Source organism: Seriola aureovittata, chromosome 2 (assembly GCF_021018895.1).
Source record: "Seriola aureovittata isolate HTS-2021-v1 ecotype China chromosome 2, ASM2101889v1, whole genome shotgun sequence".
NCBI lineage: Eukaryota > Metazoa > Chordata > Actinopteri > Carangiformes > Carangidae > Seriola > Seriola aureovittata.
This window is the reverse complement of record NC_079365.1, coordinates 13,655,001-13,668,354: the sequence shown is the minus strand read 5'-3', so window position 1 is coordinate 13,668,354 and position 13,354 is coordinate 13,655,001. Positions and strand designations below refer to the sequence as shown.

General features: G+C 42.2%; 1 protein-coding gene across 2 annotated transcripts in view; it reads left to right on the top strand.

Moving 5' to 3' along the window:
* Nucleotides 1-13,354, top strand: part of LOC130183449 (retinoic acid receptor gamma-A-like) — a 42,087-nt gene that overhangs the window by 1,904 nt on the left and 26,829 nt on the right. Inside the window, exon 1 of one of the 2 annotated variants that reach the window (XM_056398858.1) lies at nucleotides 5,911-6,072. The exons of the other annotated variant lie outside the window; for it this stretch is intronic. The gene's annotated coding sequence lies outside the window, so the exon portion shown is untranslated. Of the gene's footprint in view, nucleotides 1-5,910; nucleotides 6,073-13,354 lie in introns of those variants that run through there. 2 annotated transcript variants of the gene reach the window in all.

The following is a 13,354-nucleotide window of genomic DNA, read 5'->3' as shown; positions in this document are numbered from 1 at the left end:
AGATCATGGCATCTTTACGTTGTGTTTACTGTTGTTCCTGTGGGTGACTGTTTTGTGACTCTTTTTTTCTGCATCTAGTTCCAATCTACCACCTCTATGGTTGAGGTGAGTTTAGGTAACTTAAACAACTTTGGTTTAGGTTTGGAAAACATTGCAGTCATCAATGAAGCCAACAGTGACTGAAAGTGCCTTTGCTACTCAGTGCAAACAAAAAAAGAGAATATATATATATATATATATATAAAGTCTGATGTGGTCAGTCTTTTGGCGCAGACAGTCTCAGCAGCAGAGTAGACAGGTGATTGGTTCATGCAGTCAAGGAAGGAAAGTAAATGGGGGCAACTAGTGGACAAGTGAGGTGTGACAGAAACGAGACAGTTACAGAAACCACAATGAAAGGAGGGAGAGGCTGGAGCTGTGTCCCAATTCAGGAGCAATTCAGTAGTATCCCATAATCCATTACTGGTCATTTGTTTAATGGACCATTTAGGTGAACCCCACTGACGCGAATAGTTGGAAAATAGCACACATGGTCACATCGTACTTACCAAGTATTTGAGCTCAGATTAGTCAACACACTATAATATGAATTAGACAAATGAAAAGAAAAGTTACTGTAAGATGTAAATAATGGAAGCCAGGCATGAATCCGACAGTGTGTTCTTGATATATGGATATGTGGTTCATCACAGTGGGTTAGAGAAAAATTGAAGTCATAAGAATACTGATGGTTTGTTGAAGTGAAATGTCGCAGCTTGTACGGTAAACTCGAGTATCAAAGAATAGTTCAGCATTTTGGGAAATACGCTCATTCACATTCTGACTGAGAGTTAGATGAGATGATCAAAACTGCTTTTATGTTTGTCTAGTTGGAGCCAGCAGCCGCTTGAATTCAGCTTAGCACAAAGACTGAAAGCAGGGGGAAAACATCTATACTGCAGCCTGGCCCTGTATGAAAGAAACAAAATAGAACAACCAACACCTCTAAGGCTCATTAATTGACAAGTTAAATCTTGTTTGTTTAATCTGTGCAAAGCCCGCCCTTTCACTGGAGGTAATGTGCTGATTCCTGACTATTAACTGTCTGGGACCAGTTTCCCTGCTACCAGCTGAGACTCCAGGAAGTTACTGGCCAAGGAATAGTACAGTGCATTACTAGTAAAATGGTGAATTGTAGTTATTACATTTTTTTTTCATTTTTTTAAAACAAATGAAACAAACAGGATACAATGTATTATTAATGAGCTTTAGAGGTGCTGGTACGTGGATTTTGTGACCTTTGGGCAGAGTCAGTCTAGCTGTTTCCCACTGCTTTCAGTCTTTAAGTGAAGCTCAGCTGCTGGCTCCAGCTACAAAGAAAGCAAATACTGCCTCATTTGGGGAAGAGGCGCAGGCTGAGCCGGGCCTCCTCTGAAGGAGCCGCTTTGATGGCCTCCCCTGGATTGGGAAGAAACTTGTGTCTGAGGCTGACCAGAAAGGAGAGGGAGATGATGCGGGAGTCATCATGACGATCCTCTCGATCTTGTTCGCCTCCTCCTCCAATTACCTGTCTTGACCCCCCCCCCCCCCCATCCAATCATCTCATTTTCGTACTTGTGCGCCCTCCAATCACCATCTGTCCTGCAGGCAGCAACACTTATACATACATCTGCTGTAATTAGACAATCACTTCCACATGTGGATCAAACTCCTTCAACCACTCAGCCCCTACCTCACCCTCCCATCCGCCCACTGTCTCCTTTTTCCTCCCTCTGTTTTTCTTATTTCCCCGTCTCACACTCGACTACCCTCCGTGTGCCCCTTTTCACTTTTTCTCTCCTCCTCTTTCCCCTCCCTTTCTGATTGAATTACCATAAGTGCAGGTCTTGGCCAAAATATGCCAGCTTGTTCTGATTAAAACTGTCCTTGTTATACCAGAGACTTTCCAAATGGCTATGAGCAGTTTGTGTGTGCGTTGGGGGTGGGGGGTGGGGTGTGTGTGTGTGTGTGTGTGGGGGGGGGGGGGGTGCGTTGAAAAGAAAAATGCAGCCAGACAACATTGTAATGGCAAAAGATAAAGAGTGGAAGCCCATGAACAAGATGGGGACAGAGTGGAAGGAGATGGAGAGGCAGTGCGCTGAAGCAGCGGGGAGCAGGGAATGAGACAGTAATGGTAGTTGACAGAGTTGAGTTCACAACAGGTTCATGGTGACATCATGGTTGAATTTTGGGGAACATTTATATAGGAAAAAGTATTCGCCGTTCATTGGATGCACATGTACACCCCCGACCTCCTTTTACTCTCCTGTCTTCTTTCCTTACTCTCTCAACTTGCCCACAAACACCGCTAGTCGCAAACAACACCAAAATATGCAAATCTGCTCTGGCATCTTTAAAAATGGATGTTTGGTTGTGGTGTAGGGAGTTTCTGTATCTGTGTGTACACGTATGGTTTTTTCCTGATTTCTGCTTGTGTTTGAGTGAAAACCTCCTCATTTCTCGGGTTGTGTGTTAAACTTTATAACCCCAAACTGATAACTGCTACCGAGAGTGTCACTCTTTTCCCGTTCTCTCCCTCCTTGTCTTCCCCCTAGTCCTCATTTTTCTCTCCTCCTTTGCTCCTTTTTTTTTTTTTTTTTTTTTTTTTTGCCTGCAAGTCTAGCCAACCCTCACCACTGGTACAGTATGTTCTTTGTGTGTAGGCATGTTTAGCTGTTTGAGAGACACAAAAGACATAAAGGAGCCTTGGGACCCGAAACGTGTTTATAGTGTGTGTGTGGGTGTGATTATGTTTGTGTCAGCTCTTTTTCTTGCTTGAAGAAAATTAAGAGCAGGGTGTTGTGGTGTACTAAGTGTTTTTTTTGTGCATTGTGCATGTGTGTTTTGTGTGCATGTAGACCCCGGTGCCAGTGTTTATTGGTTGGTGGGCATTTGCCAGCATTAATATTAGTGTAACTTTGTCTTTGCCTCTCCGCATGCATGCTTGTATGTTTGTGTGTCCCCGAGCGAGCGAGTGAGCGAGCGAGCGAGCTTGTCATGCATGCCTGTCATCCTCTGCATGCCTCTCCGTGCACCACAGAGCTTCACATGACATCAATCTGAGAGCAGTGGGATAGTGATCTCATTACCAACAGCCTGTTGCTGATTAAAACCTGCCGTCTGCACCGTCCTCCTTCACCCTTTCTTTTCTTCTCCCTCCCCTCCGCTTTCTCCTGCTTCCTTGTCCTTTGCCTCGCCCCCCACCCTCCTGCCTCCACCCCTCAACTCCAGAGTCGCACCATTCTGCGGTTTCTCCGCTGCTCGCTGCCAAAAAGGGCCCCATTTCAAGCTCTGCAAAAAGTTATAAGCTCCCCTTTTTTTTTTCCTCTCCAGTTTTCCTCCATTTCTTTGTTCTTTCTTCTTTGCTGTACATCTTTAGGTTGTCTATATCAGAGGAAAAAAACTCCAATAACCTATCTACAGGCCTCACCAAAGCCCTTCTCACGTTCCTAATCTTCTATCGGAGTCAATCTGCTTTGACTTTCATTGACACCACACAGGAACAAAAGTTGGAGAGAATGAAAATGTCAGTGAATGTGTCTGAGTGTCTGAGTGTCTGAGTGTCTGAGTGTCTGAGTGTCTGAGTGTGTGTGTGTGTCTGTGTGTGTGTGTGTGTGTGTGTGTGTGTGTGTGTGTGTGTGTGTGTGTGTGTGTTTCAACATGTGGACGCATGTGCGAGAAACGATGCTTATTACCACCTCATAGATCTACAGTTAGAAATACACAAATGCCTCTTTCACACTCAGCCAGATGTCATACACTCCCCTCCTCTGTGCATTTCACTGACACAGAAACACAAACAGTGCTAACCTTTCACCTCTCTCTCTCTGACACTTTTGCCCAGAAGTGTGGCAGTAACACAGATGCTTACGGCTGTGGACCTGTGTGCGGACGGTTGCCAGTTTTGTATTTGATCAAAAAGTGTGATCTGGTTCAGAGACCTTTGACAGCTGTTTCAAGAGCATTAAACACTTTATTTTTGTTAATATACTCAGTGATTTTGTTTCAGTAACTATTACAGAAGTAACAGACACTCAATTTATGACCTTTTAAGTATTAAATGAAGGTAATGAAGTGTCAACAACAGAAAAAGTAAATCAGTCGTTCATGAAGTCTCAAAATCAAAGACAATCCATTCCAGATATTTCTTTTGTTCTGCTATTAAAAACACACGTCGTGTTACGGCAGGGAACCATTTATTTATTCATTCTTTTGCAAAAAGAAAATGAAAGGCCTTTGTACAGTTGTACAGGTTTGATTTAAATTAAAGATATGAATATAAAAAATCTGACATTTTCATCAAAGTTTCATGAAGTTCAAATTTCCTTTTTTTCTACAGAGAAGACTTTCAATGACAAGTTGCATTTTTCTTCAGTAATTTTTGAGCAAACTATAAATAATTGTAAGTGTACATAAACATAAATATTAGGTGAAGTGGTTGATAAAAAAAAACATAACATTGAACTATTTCTATTTGAATATGAAAAGTGAAAGTGAGGATAAAAAAAGTAAGAGTTTTGTCGTTGCTCTTGTTCTGGAAAGTGACGTGTTGTGTCTTTAGTGGACTGACTCGCCACTGAGGCAGTCAGGTAGACAGTAGCAGACAGTTTTATCTCTGACATGAAGAGGCAGGTAGCTCTGCCCCTCAGGGGCCGACTGGCCAGGTTTGATCTCATCACGGATCACATGTATCTCCATTAAATGCTTCCTTACTAGAAAACTGCTGGGTTGATTTGCTTAGGAAAATCCTGTAGGAGGAAAAGAGTCCGCTTGAACTGATTTAAAGGTGCCGAGAGAATGGCTCTTTGTATTGCTCAGGCTAGGCAAGATGGAAAACAGCTCATGGTCCTTTGCATTTTGGAGATTTAATAAAGTCACTATATATACCAGGCTCTTTGTGATTTCCAGACGAGATATCAGTACTGTAGATCTGTTATCTACTTAAAAACGTTCACACTTTTTTTCATTTTGTTGCAGTTAAAATTTATTGTGCATTCAGAATAAGTTTAAATTTACATTTCTGTAAACAAGTTTAATCCGTAAATTTGTGATCAGTAGTCTGTACAGATTGACTCACAGTTTACATTTGCATTATATCATAATATTTTCAGCATTCACACTGAATGTTGCATTTCAAGTTTATACGCTATTGTTTCTATCGTCCTGAGTCAGAAAGACACTGATGCTTGCGAGGGTGTATTTCTTTCCTAGCAGTCACAGCAAAGCACTGAGTGGCCCTTCATTGGCCCCAGGCCCCCGGACTCCCACATGGGCTGGCCACAGTCCCAAAGTCAAGGCATTGTAAACATGGAGCGAAAGCCAAGGGCTGATACTGATATCCCCAAAGGTGTGCAACCCTCTGCAGCATGTGTGTTTGTGTATGTCCCCGAGTTAATGACTGTTTCATTAGTTGTGTGTACATGCATGTACCGCTGTCCTGTGTGTGTGCGTGTGTGTCTGTGTTAGTGTGGGCCTATCTTTGGACGGTGAGCAGAGGAGGAACAAATTTAGAAATTCAAAACAAACAGTCACAGAGTTGAAATCCAACAAAAGCGTGCTGACTGACAGTACAGTGTAGAAGGAGTGGAGGTAAAGAGAGAGAGAGAGACTGTGAGACAAAGAAGGAGAGAGAGAGAGAGGGAAAGAGAGGGGGTGGGCAGCAAGTTGAAACCTAAGCTTTCTGGACCCTGTTTTCCCTTCCTTCGGGCATTCTGTGGCTGGTAAAAAAAATGTGGTGTATATTTGAAGTGTTGGATCACGTGACAGAGGCAGGGTTTGTGAATCAAAGTACACAATGATTTCAGGAGGAGAGAGAGAGAGAGAGGGTGTATGTTAGTGAGAGAGAGAGAGAGAGAGAGAGAGAGAAGAGAGAGAGAGAGAGAGACGGGAAAAGGAGAGGGAGGCGGAATGCAACAGGCTGAGCTCTATCGTCGCTGTGAGAGGGACTTGTGACTGACAAACACAACTACTACTCTCCTACTCAGCTCGTTTCTCCTCTGACTTACCCTTCGCTCCCCACCGCCAGACTGCGCCGCGTTCACATCCCCGGGTCTGGTAAGTTCGCTTTTCAATCCCTTTTGAAGATCTCCTCTTCCTTTTATAACTTTAGTCTGTTGGCAGTGTGTGAGAAAGAAGCAGACGGACAGAGGACATGTCAGAGCATGAGTGAGATGTGTGTGTGTGTGTGTGTGTGTGTGTGTGTGTGTGTGTGTGTGTGTTTGTTCCTCTTGTCTCTCCCTTTCTCCCTTTCTGTGAGTGTGTGTGTGTGTGTGTGTGTGTGAGTGTGTTTCTGGGACAGCATGAGTGGAGAGATTGAGTTTCCTGAGGACAGCTTTAATTGAGAACAGAGATTTTCGAGAGAGGGAGAAAGAACAACAGAAACAGCTAAGGAGGGGAATGAAAGCTGATCAGCACTTTCATGTGCTCCGGGGCCGCTCCATGTGAGGAGATGAACGCTTTGTGGACAAGTGTGTGTGTGTGGCATATGTGTGATCTGTATGCAGATCTGTGTTTATTCCTGACTCCATAAACTCTTCACAGTTGCTGAAAGTTTCTGATCACTACTGAGATCTTTGACACGGGAAAGGAAAAGGAAAAAATTAAAAAAAATGGATGTTGGAATTCCCCACATTTTTCAAGAATGACATGAATAAGAGAAGATGTTATTAGACAGCACACTAAGTGTTATTTTTTTATATTATATATTTCCTATTCATCAGTATTTGGGTGCTACAGGTGAGCTCTGGAACCATCGCAGGCCGTTTCTTCCAGGAGCAGACGAAGCGGCTGCTCTAGCCCGGGAGGCTCTCAGCCAGCAGACCGGCTGTCAAACTTGATGGATCACTCCATCAACATCACAAATGACCGAGTAGGTCTGGTATACCTGAGTGTGTACACACTCAGTCACTCAATCCCCCCTGAAGCGTATGTAAACAGGTTTCCATCCACACAATTACAGAAGCAGGATGGAAACATTGAAATAGGCTACTCCGGATATCACAAGACAATCTGCTGTGGGTCTGATCACTGCTGCTGCTGCTGCTGCTTTGCATTAGGTGTGTGTGTGTGTGTGTGTGTGTGTGTGTGTGTGTGTGTGTGGTGTGTGTGTGTGTGTGAGAGAGAGAGAGAGAGAGAGAGAGAAGAGAGAGAGAGAGAGAGAGAGAGAGAGAGAGAGAGAGAGAGAGAGAGAGAGAGAGAGAGAGAGAGAGAGAGAGAGAGAGAGAGAGAGAGAGAGAGAGAGAGAGAGAGGGTACATATGTGTGTGTGAATAAACTTACTGACCCTCATATTGAAACACAAGCTCTCTTTACACAGTGTGTGAATCATTTCATAGCATCCCTTGTGCGACATTGTCTATATAAATTCACATGCATTGCTTGATTGATGATGACGGTGATTAAGACGCTACTTATCTGCTTCCTCCCAGCTGATCCCGCGTCTCTCTCTCTCTCGATAACACCACACTGCTGAGCGGTCGCACCAGGCCACTCTGCGCGATGCACTGCAATGCACGGCCCCCGCTGCGAGCTTTCCCTAACAAACTCTCGACAAATCTATTTCAGATTCATTTTCCTTTATGTCTGGAGGGGTGTTTATCGGCACGTCCGCAGGAATAGGTGGACTAGTCTACAAGCAAGGCTTAAACAGCAGGGTGTAAACAATGATATATATGTATATTAGAGATCACATTCTGGGAAACGGTGGCAGACACTCTAAATATAACCGTCTTCTCTTCTCTGAATGGCTTTTCATCACTTGGTCACTGTCTTTGTCAGTGGACGTCCCCACAGTGTCGGCTACTGAGTGAACTCTGTCACTCTGGTCCCAAGTCAGACTTTTTCAGCTTTTAAAATCTAACACTTAGGATGGATGCATCTGCTCTTGGTTAAAGTCCTACTTTTTTTCCCCCTGCTTTGGTTTCATCATTCAGAGAAGAGATTTCTAGAAAAGTTTGCGTGTGCTTGCATGTGCATATGTTTGGGTGTGTTGGATAAAACTCTTGACTGCACTGCAGTCTCATCTTTGTTCTCTACACTTTTAAAGAATGACAGCCCCTTAGGCTGAGGAGGATGTCTGGCTCCTCTCTCTTTTTCTCTCTCTTTCTCTCTCTTTCCCTCTGCCTCACTCACTTCTTTCTCTTTTATTTCCGCAGTATAAAAAAAAAATTCAGCTTTTTTTTTTTTTTTGCTGGCTCTTGTCAGCTGAGTTTGATTTTGTACGGGGGTTGTTCTCTTGGTGGCTACATATAAATGGAAACTTATAACTTCCACAACAAAGAAGCGAGCATTTGCTACTTGTTTTTGTGAGCGGAGGAGACAAATGTTTTCTTGTTCTGCAGAATTACATATTGTCCACAGAGTTATTTAGAGAGATTTTGGTGAGAGCCATGCACTGGCTGCGGTTCGGCCTGACGTGCCCAATTGGCTTCAGAGATTTGGAAGTGACTTGTAACGTTCATTGTTGCTTTCCCTGCACTTTTTCAAAATTCAAGGCTGAATGTGTCTCAGTGTGTCTAAAGAGCTTCGCAGTGTGTTTAATCGTGGCCCGAGGCTTCTCTCCAGTGAAGAATACAAGTCCATTAAACACACTTCTAATCTTCTAATCTTCCTCCGTGGAGGAACAGCAAGAAACAGATTGAGCATGTGTGTGAGACATAGGTGGTGGGCAGCTCAGGCAGTCTTTACACTCACTTTTCACTTTAATACTAAATGAAAGGCTGCCTACCAAATGCCTTAATTAGGCCTGACCCATGGCCCGAGCTGCTGAGCCTGGAGCGACGGGGGCTGACCCCGGCTCCAGTGTGGAGACCCCTCGGGAGCCCACAGGGGTGGCTCCACATAATGACAACATTGTGTGTTTTATGAAACATTGCTATCATCAACATCATCCCCATTAGCACTGATAACACAGAATTCACACTGTGTTATTCCACGTGTGCTGGACACTTTAAACGTGTGCACCAAAGTAAAGCTGTAAGTTAGATGAGAGTCAGGTGAAACTTTCTTTATAGCGGCTTATGATTATTTTAACTGACAATTAAGCTGTTCATTTTTTTCAAAAGTTAATCAGTTTAGTTTTAGTTGTTTGCTCCATAATGTTTGTCACAGTTTTCCAGAGCCCAAGCTGATATCTTTCCATTGCAGCAGTCTAAAACTCAAAGATGTTTACTTCAATATCATAGAAGATTTTCCTTGGCGATCCAAAATACTAAATATCAGATTAGACAAGCGGAAAACCATAAAACTGTATATGTAACGATTTACAAACTTGTTAGAAAGTTCAAAATCTGCAAGATTTTTCTAATTAGATCTTCATGGCTTCATAGACCATTACTTCAGTTCTGTAGAGTTTTACAAAAAGCAAAGCAACTTTAAGCTGCCGTGTCTTTTTTTTATAAGCATGCTGTTTTAGTTACACAGAATGTCCTCGTTTCATTTTCTTTTCTGGGAACAGTGATTGAATCCACAAACATTTCTAGGTGAGTAGATATGCTGTAAATCTATTTTACTAGATATACTGTGGATAAGACTGAAGCGTAAGTCCAAGTTCTGGTGTAAAGTTAAATTTGGATATATTCGGAAATATTCTTAATCGCTTTCTTGCCGAGAGTTAGGTGAGAAGATCAATACCACATTTGTTAACTACAGCCAGCAGCCAATTAGCTTATCTTAGCACAAAACCTGGAAACAGCTGGAACCAGCTAGCCGGGCTCTGTCCGACGGTAAAAAATATCGCCGCCCAGAACTCCAAAGAGCTCACTTATTAACATGTCTGATCTCGTTAGAATGTGAATTTCAATCAACCCACTCTCACGCTAGTTGAAATAGTCACAAAATGTAATATATTCATTCGTGTACATGGACACAAATTTTCAAATTTTTTGTGACACTCAGCATAACTTACGAACTCATGTATTTCAATTGGAAACATATTTTTTGATGACAGCGGCGTCACAAAGAGGTGCTTGGTGTGGATACCGGTCGCACAAAGAGCATGACTGTCACATCAGAGGCTATAGGGTTCACATCCAGAGTCCTGTCTGTGGTTTAGGCAATAAAGGCACTTTGGTTAAGGTCATTGAAAGATAGTGGTTTGGGTTAGATTTCAATAAAGATGACGTTACTGAAGTCAACAAACTTTTTCTCCCCGGACCACTCCACGATCTTTCCCCAACCTTAACCAAGTGCCGTGAGCAAAATTCTGGTTCATGTACACAATTCAATACATTTCGTGACCATTTCACGAAATGCCATGAGACTGGGTTGTTTAAGTCCAAGAGGTCGTCTGTCAAACCATTTTTTGACTGGGAGCAGTGACTTCCTGGACCTTTGGACTATTAGCTACATAAGCAAAGCTAACCGACTGCTGCTGGAGCTTAATTTTTACCGTACCGAGACAAGGGGGGTTGATATCAATCTTCTCATTTAACGGCAAGAAAGCAAATAAGTGTATTTTCCACTTGCCTTCAGGTTGAGACATCAGAGATTGTCAACTTTGTCCTCCTGGAACTACAAATACATCATTTTTCTATACAGTCTCTAGTCAAACTTGGCGAAAGAGATCGGATCCTGTTTACTGGAAATCATTTTAATAAGATGAATGTCTGGCAATACAATTTGAAAGTTGTTTCTGAGTAACAGCGCTTGGAAAATAGATATCAAATGTTTTGAGGCCTAATATTTACATCTGTGTGTACATTCTTGACTAAGCTAGCAACATAATTGCATGCACAAATTGGAAATATGTGTTTACCACTGCCAGAAACATTTTGCGGTTACAAGATGGCTGTCAGACCCTGGTGCTTTATGGCCCAGCGATGTTTGTGTTGCTCAAAAGACATTTTTACATGTCAGCTTGACATAAAATATAGGATGGTCATTTGTTGGAAAATCTAATTATGTTGTTTGTGGGTGACGGTGCCTGTGTTTTTTCTGCTCTATAATGGTTTCTGTGTGTCAGGATGTGTATTTTGTAATGGCGTCTTCAGCACAGCTCATCTCTGGCTGCATTCTCCCAGAATAAGGCAGATTTGATTGTGGTTTTATGGTTTTCAGCTAATTGTCCCTGCTGAAGTCATGATTTCCCTTGCATTTGGCTGATGCAAGGGGAGTTTTATCCCTCATTTCTACTCAGAGTATGGCTTTTAGTTTCACTTTGTGGCTCCAAAGGTGTCACACATATTAGATTATATGGTTTCAAATGCAGACATTGTGGATAAGTTTTTCCTTTTCCCACTATCACCCACTAATGTCTCCATAGACGCATCTGCAAGCTGAACAAAACCATAAAGCTTCTTCTGTCAAGTCAGAAGTGGCTCAGCACAGAAAACACTGACTCTTTGCTTGATATTACGCTAACAATGGCAAATGGATTTGAGAAGAATGGCAGATAAACGAAATTCATATCCACAAAAGAACCACATAAGAAAACCAAACCAACAAATTCAAAAAGAGAAAGCCTGTAGGACTTTTAATGCCCGCCTATTTTCCAGCTGACTCACCTCGCTCTGCATGAAACCCACACACTGGAAGTTTGGAAACAGAGAGATGACTAAATGGTTGGGCCGAGGAAAAAAAAAAAAAAAAGAAACACTTTTTCACTTTCTATTTACTGAGAGGAGAAAATGTGCAGAAAATTAAAGTGCAGAGTGAGGGAGCAGATGTTTCGGTCCATGTGGCCTGTACTGGTCCATGTGGCCTGTACCGGTCCAAAAGATCAAAGTGTGTTTATCATCAGACAAACAGTTTTTGTTTTAGTGTGTTCACACTCGAACTGGGGTGAAAACACTTTTAAGCACAGAAAAAAAACATCATCATGTACTCCATCTGATATGTTAACACAGAGGACTCGTCCACCACATGTTCCAACAATATGAAGGACATCATTACGTGAGGTGGAGCGGAGCAATCGTACCCTCTGGTTCCAGTTTGTAGTAACTCGAGTTCTCCCTATCATCGCTGAGCTCTGTGTCACCGCGCACAGACTCCACCCCTAATGTTAACATTTACCTCCCGAATGCTTCATCTTTTCCACAAGTCAGCGTGCTTCTGAATAAAAAAACGATTCCAGCCAAATTACTAAAACCTGGGACAGTTTGAAACTTCCCCGTTGTGCAACAGAACTATGAAGTTTTGCAACAAAAATACAGCGGTCAGCTCGCGCAGGCAGCAGTCTCGGCTTTATCAAATGATTGTTGACTTTCTGCTGTTAATAAAGCAAACCAGTCTGTTGGTCACAATAGATCATTCATGTGAAAAAGAGCGGGAACTATCAAACGAAGGTGTGTGGCACACAGACAGGGTGAACACTATGATGCAAATACAAAACAACACAAAGACATTAGAAAGCATGTTATGTCAAGTTCAAAACTGGAGGAGACTTTGAAAAGCATACGATGGGAAGTCGACCTAAAGAAAGGCCTGAACAAAAAGGGCCTCTGCTTCATGCCTCCACCTGCAGCCAACCTTATTCCACATCATCTGTACAAGGAGAAAACTAGTTCACCCAAATGTAAAAAAAAAAAAAAAACATAAGAGCAAGAATAAAAACAATAATAAAAAAACTGTTCCCTAACAAGAATGGTGAAGAGATAGTTAAGAATAAAAGACTTGGATTCAGAAAGAAATAAATCAACTGTATTAAATCAAACTTTTTTTCTTTTATTGCAAAGCACCATGTGTAGTGCTGATGGCCACCATGCAGGAGTCCACAGGCAATGCAGCTGTTTCTCTTGTTGCTATTGTGAAGCCTGTCTAAACAGTAAGAACAGGGCCGGAAACCTGGAGCTGTTAGTCCTTTCAGATGAATATACTGTGGCATAAGGATAAATAGTGAACATGCAGTATTTGATCTGGATGACCTTTTCATCACACAGGACCAGCGTGTCAGATCATTTATGCATCATTTACTTTCCGGCTGTTGGAGAAACTAGCAATTATTAAAAGTTACTTTTAGTAATTAAGTGGGTTGATATCGATGATGGGCTAACCAGTAAGTTTCAAAACTTTAGTCAACAGTGTGTATGAATATGTTTCCCTTTTTGACCAACTGGCCTACTTTAATAAAACAAGCTAAGAATATGTGTTTGTATGATGCATTTTATACTGAGGTTAGTGAAGAGTGCCACTCCCAAATGACACATGTCTGTTTTTAACCTATGCATCCTGATTTTGCTCCATTTTCTGAAAACTTAAAACTGAGGCCTTTGTTTGTTCACTGACTGACGCTGAATGACTCGGACACTTTCCCATCACCGCACATTTCTCAACCATAAAAGTCAACTCATTATGCTATAAAACTGAGGATTAACTGTAATTCTCCAGTCATCCATTTGTCT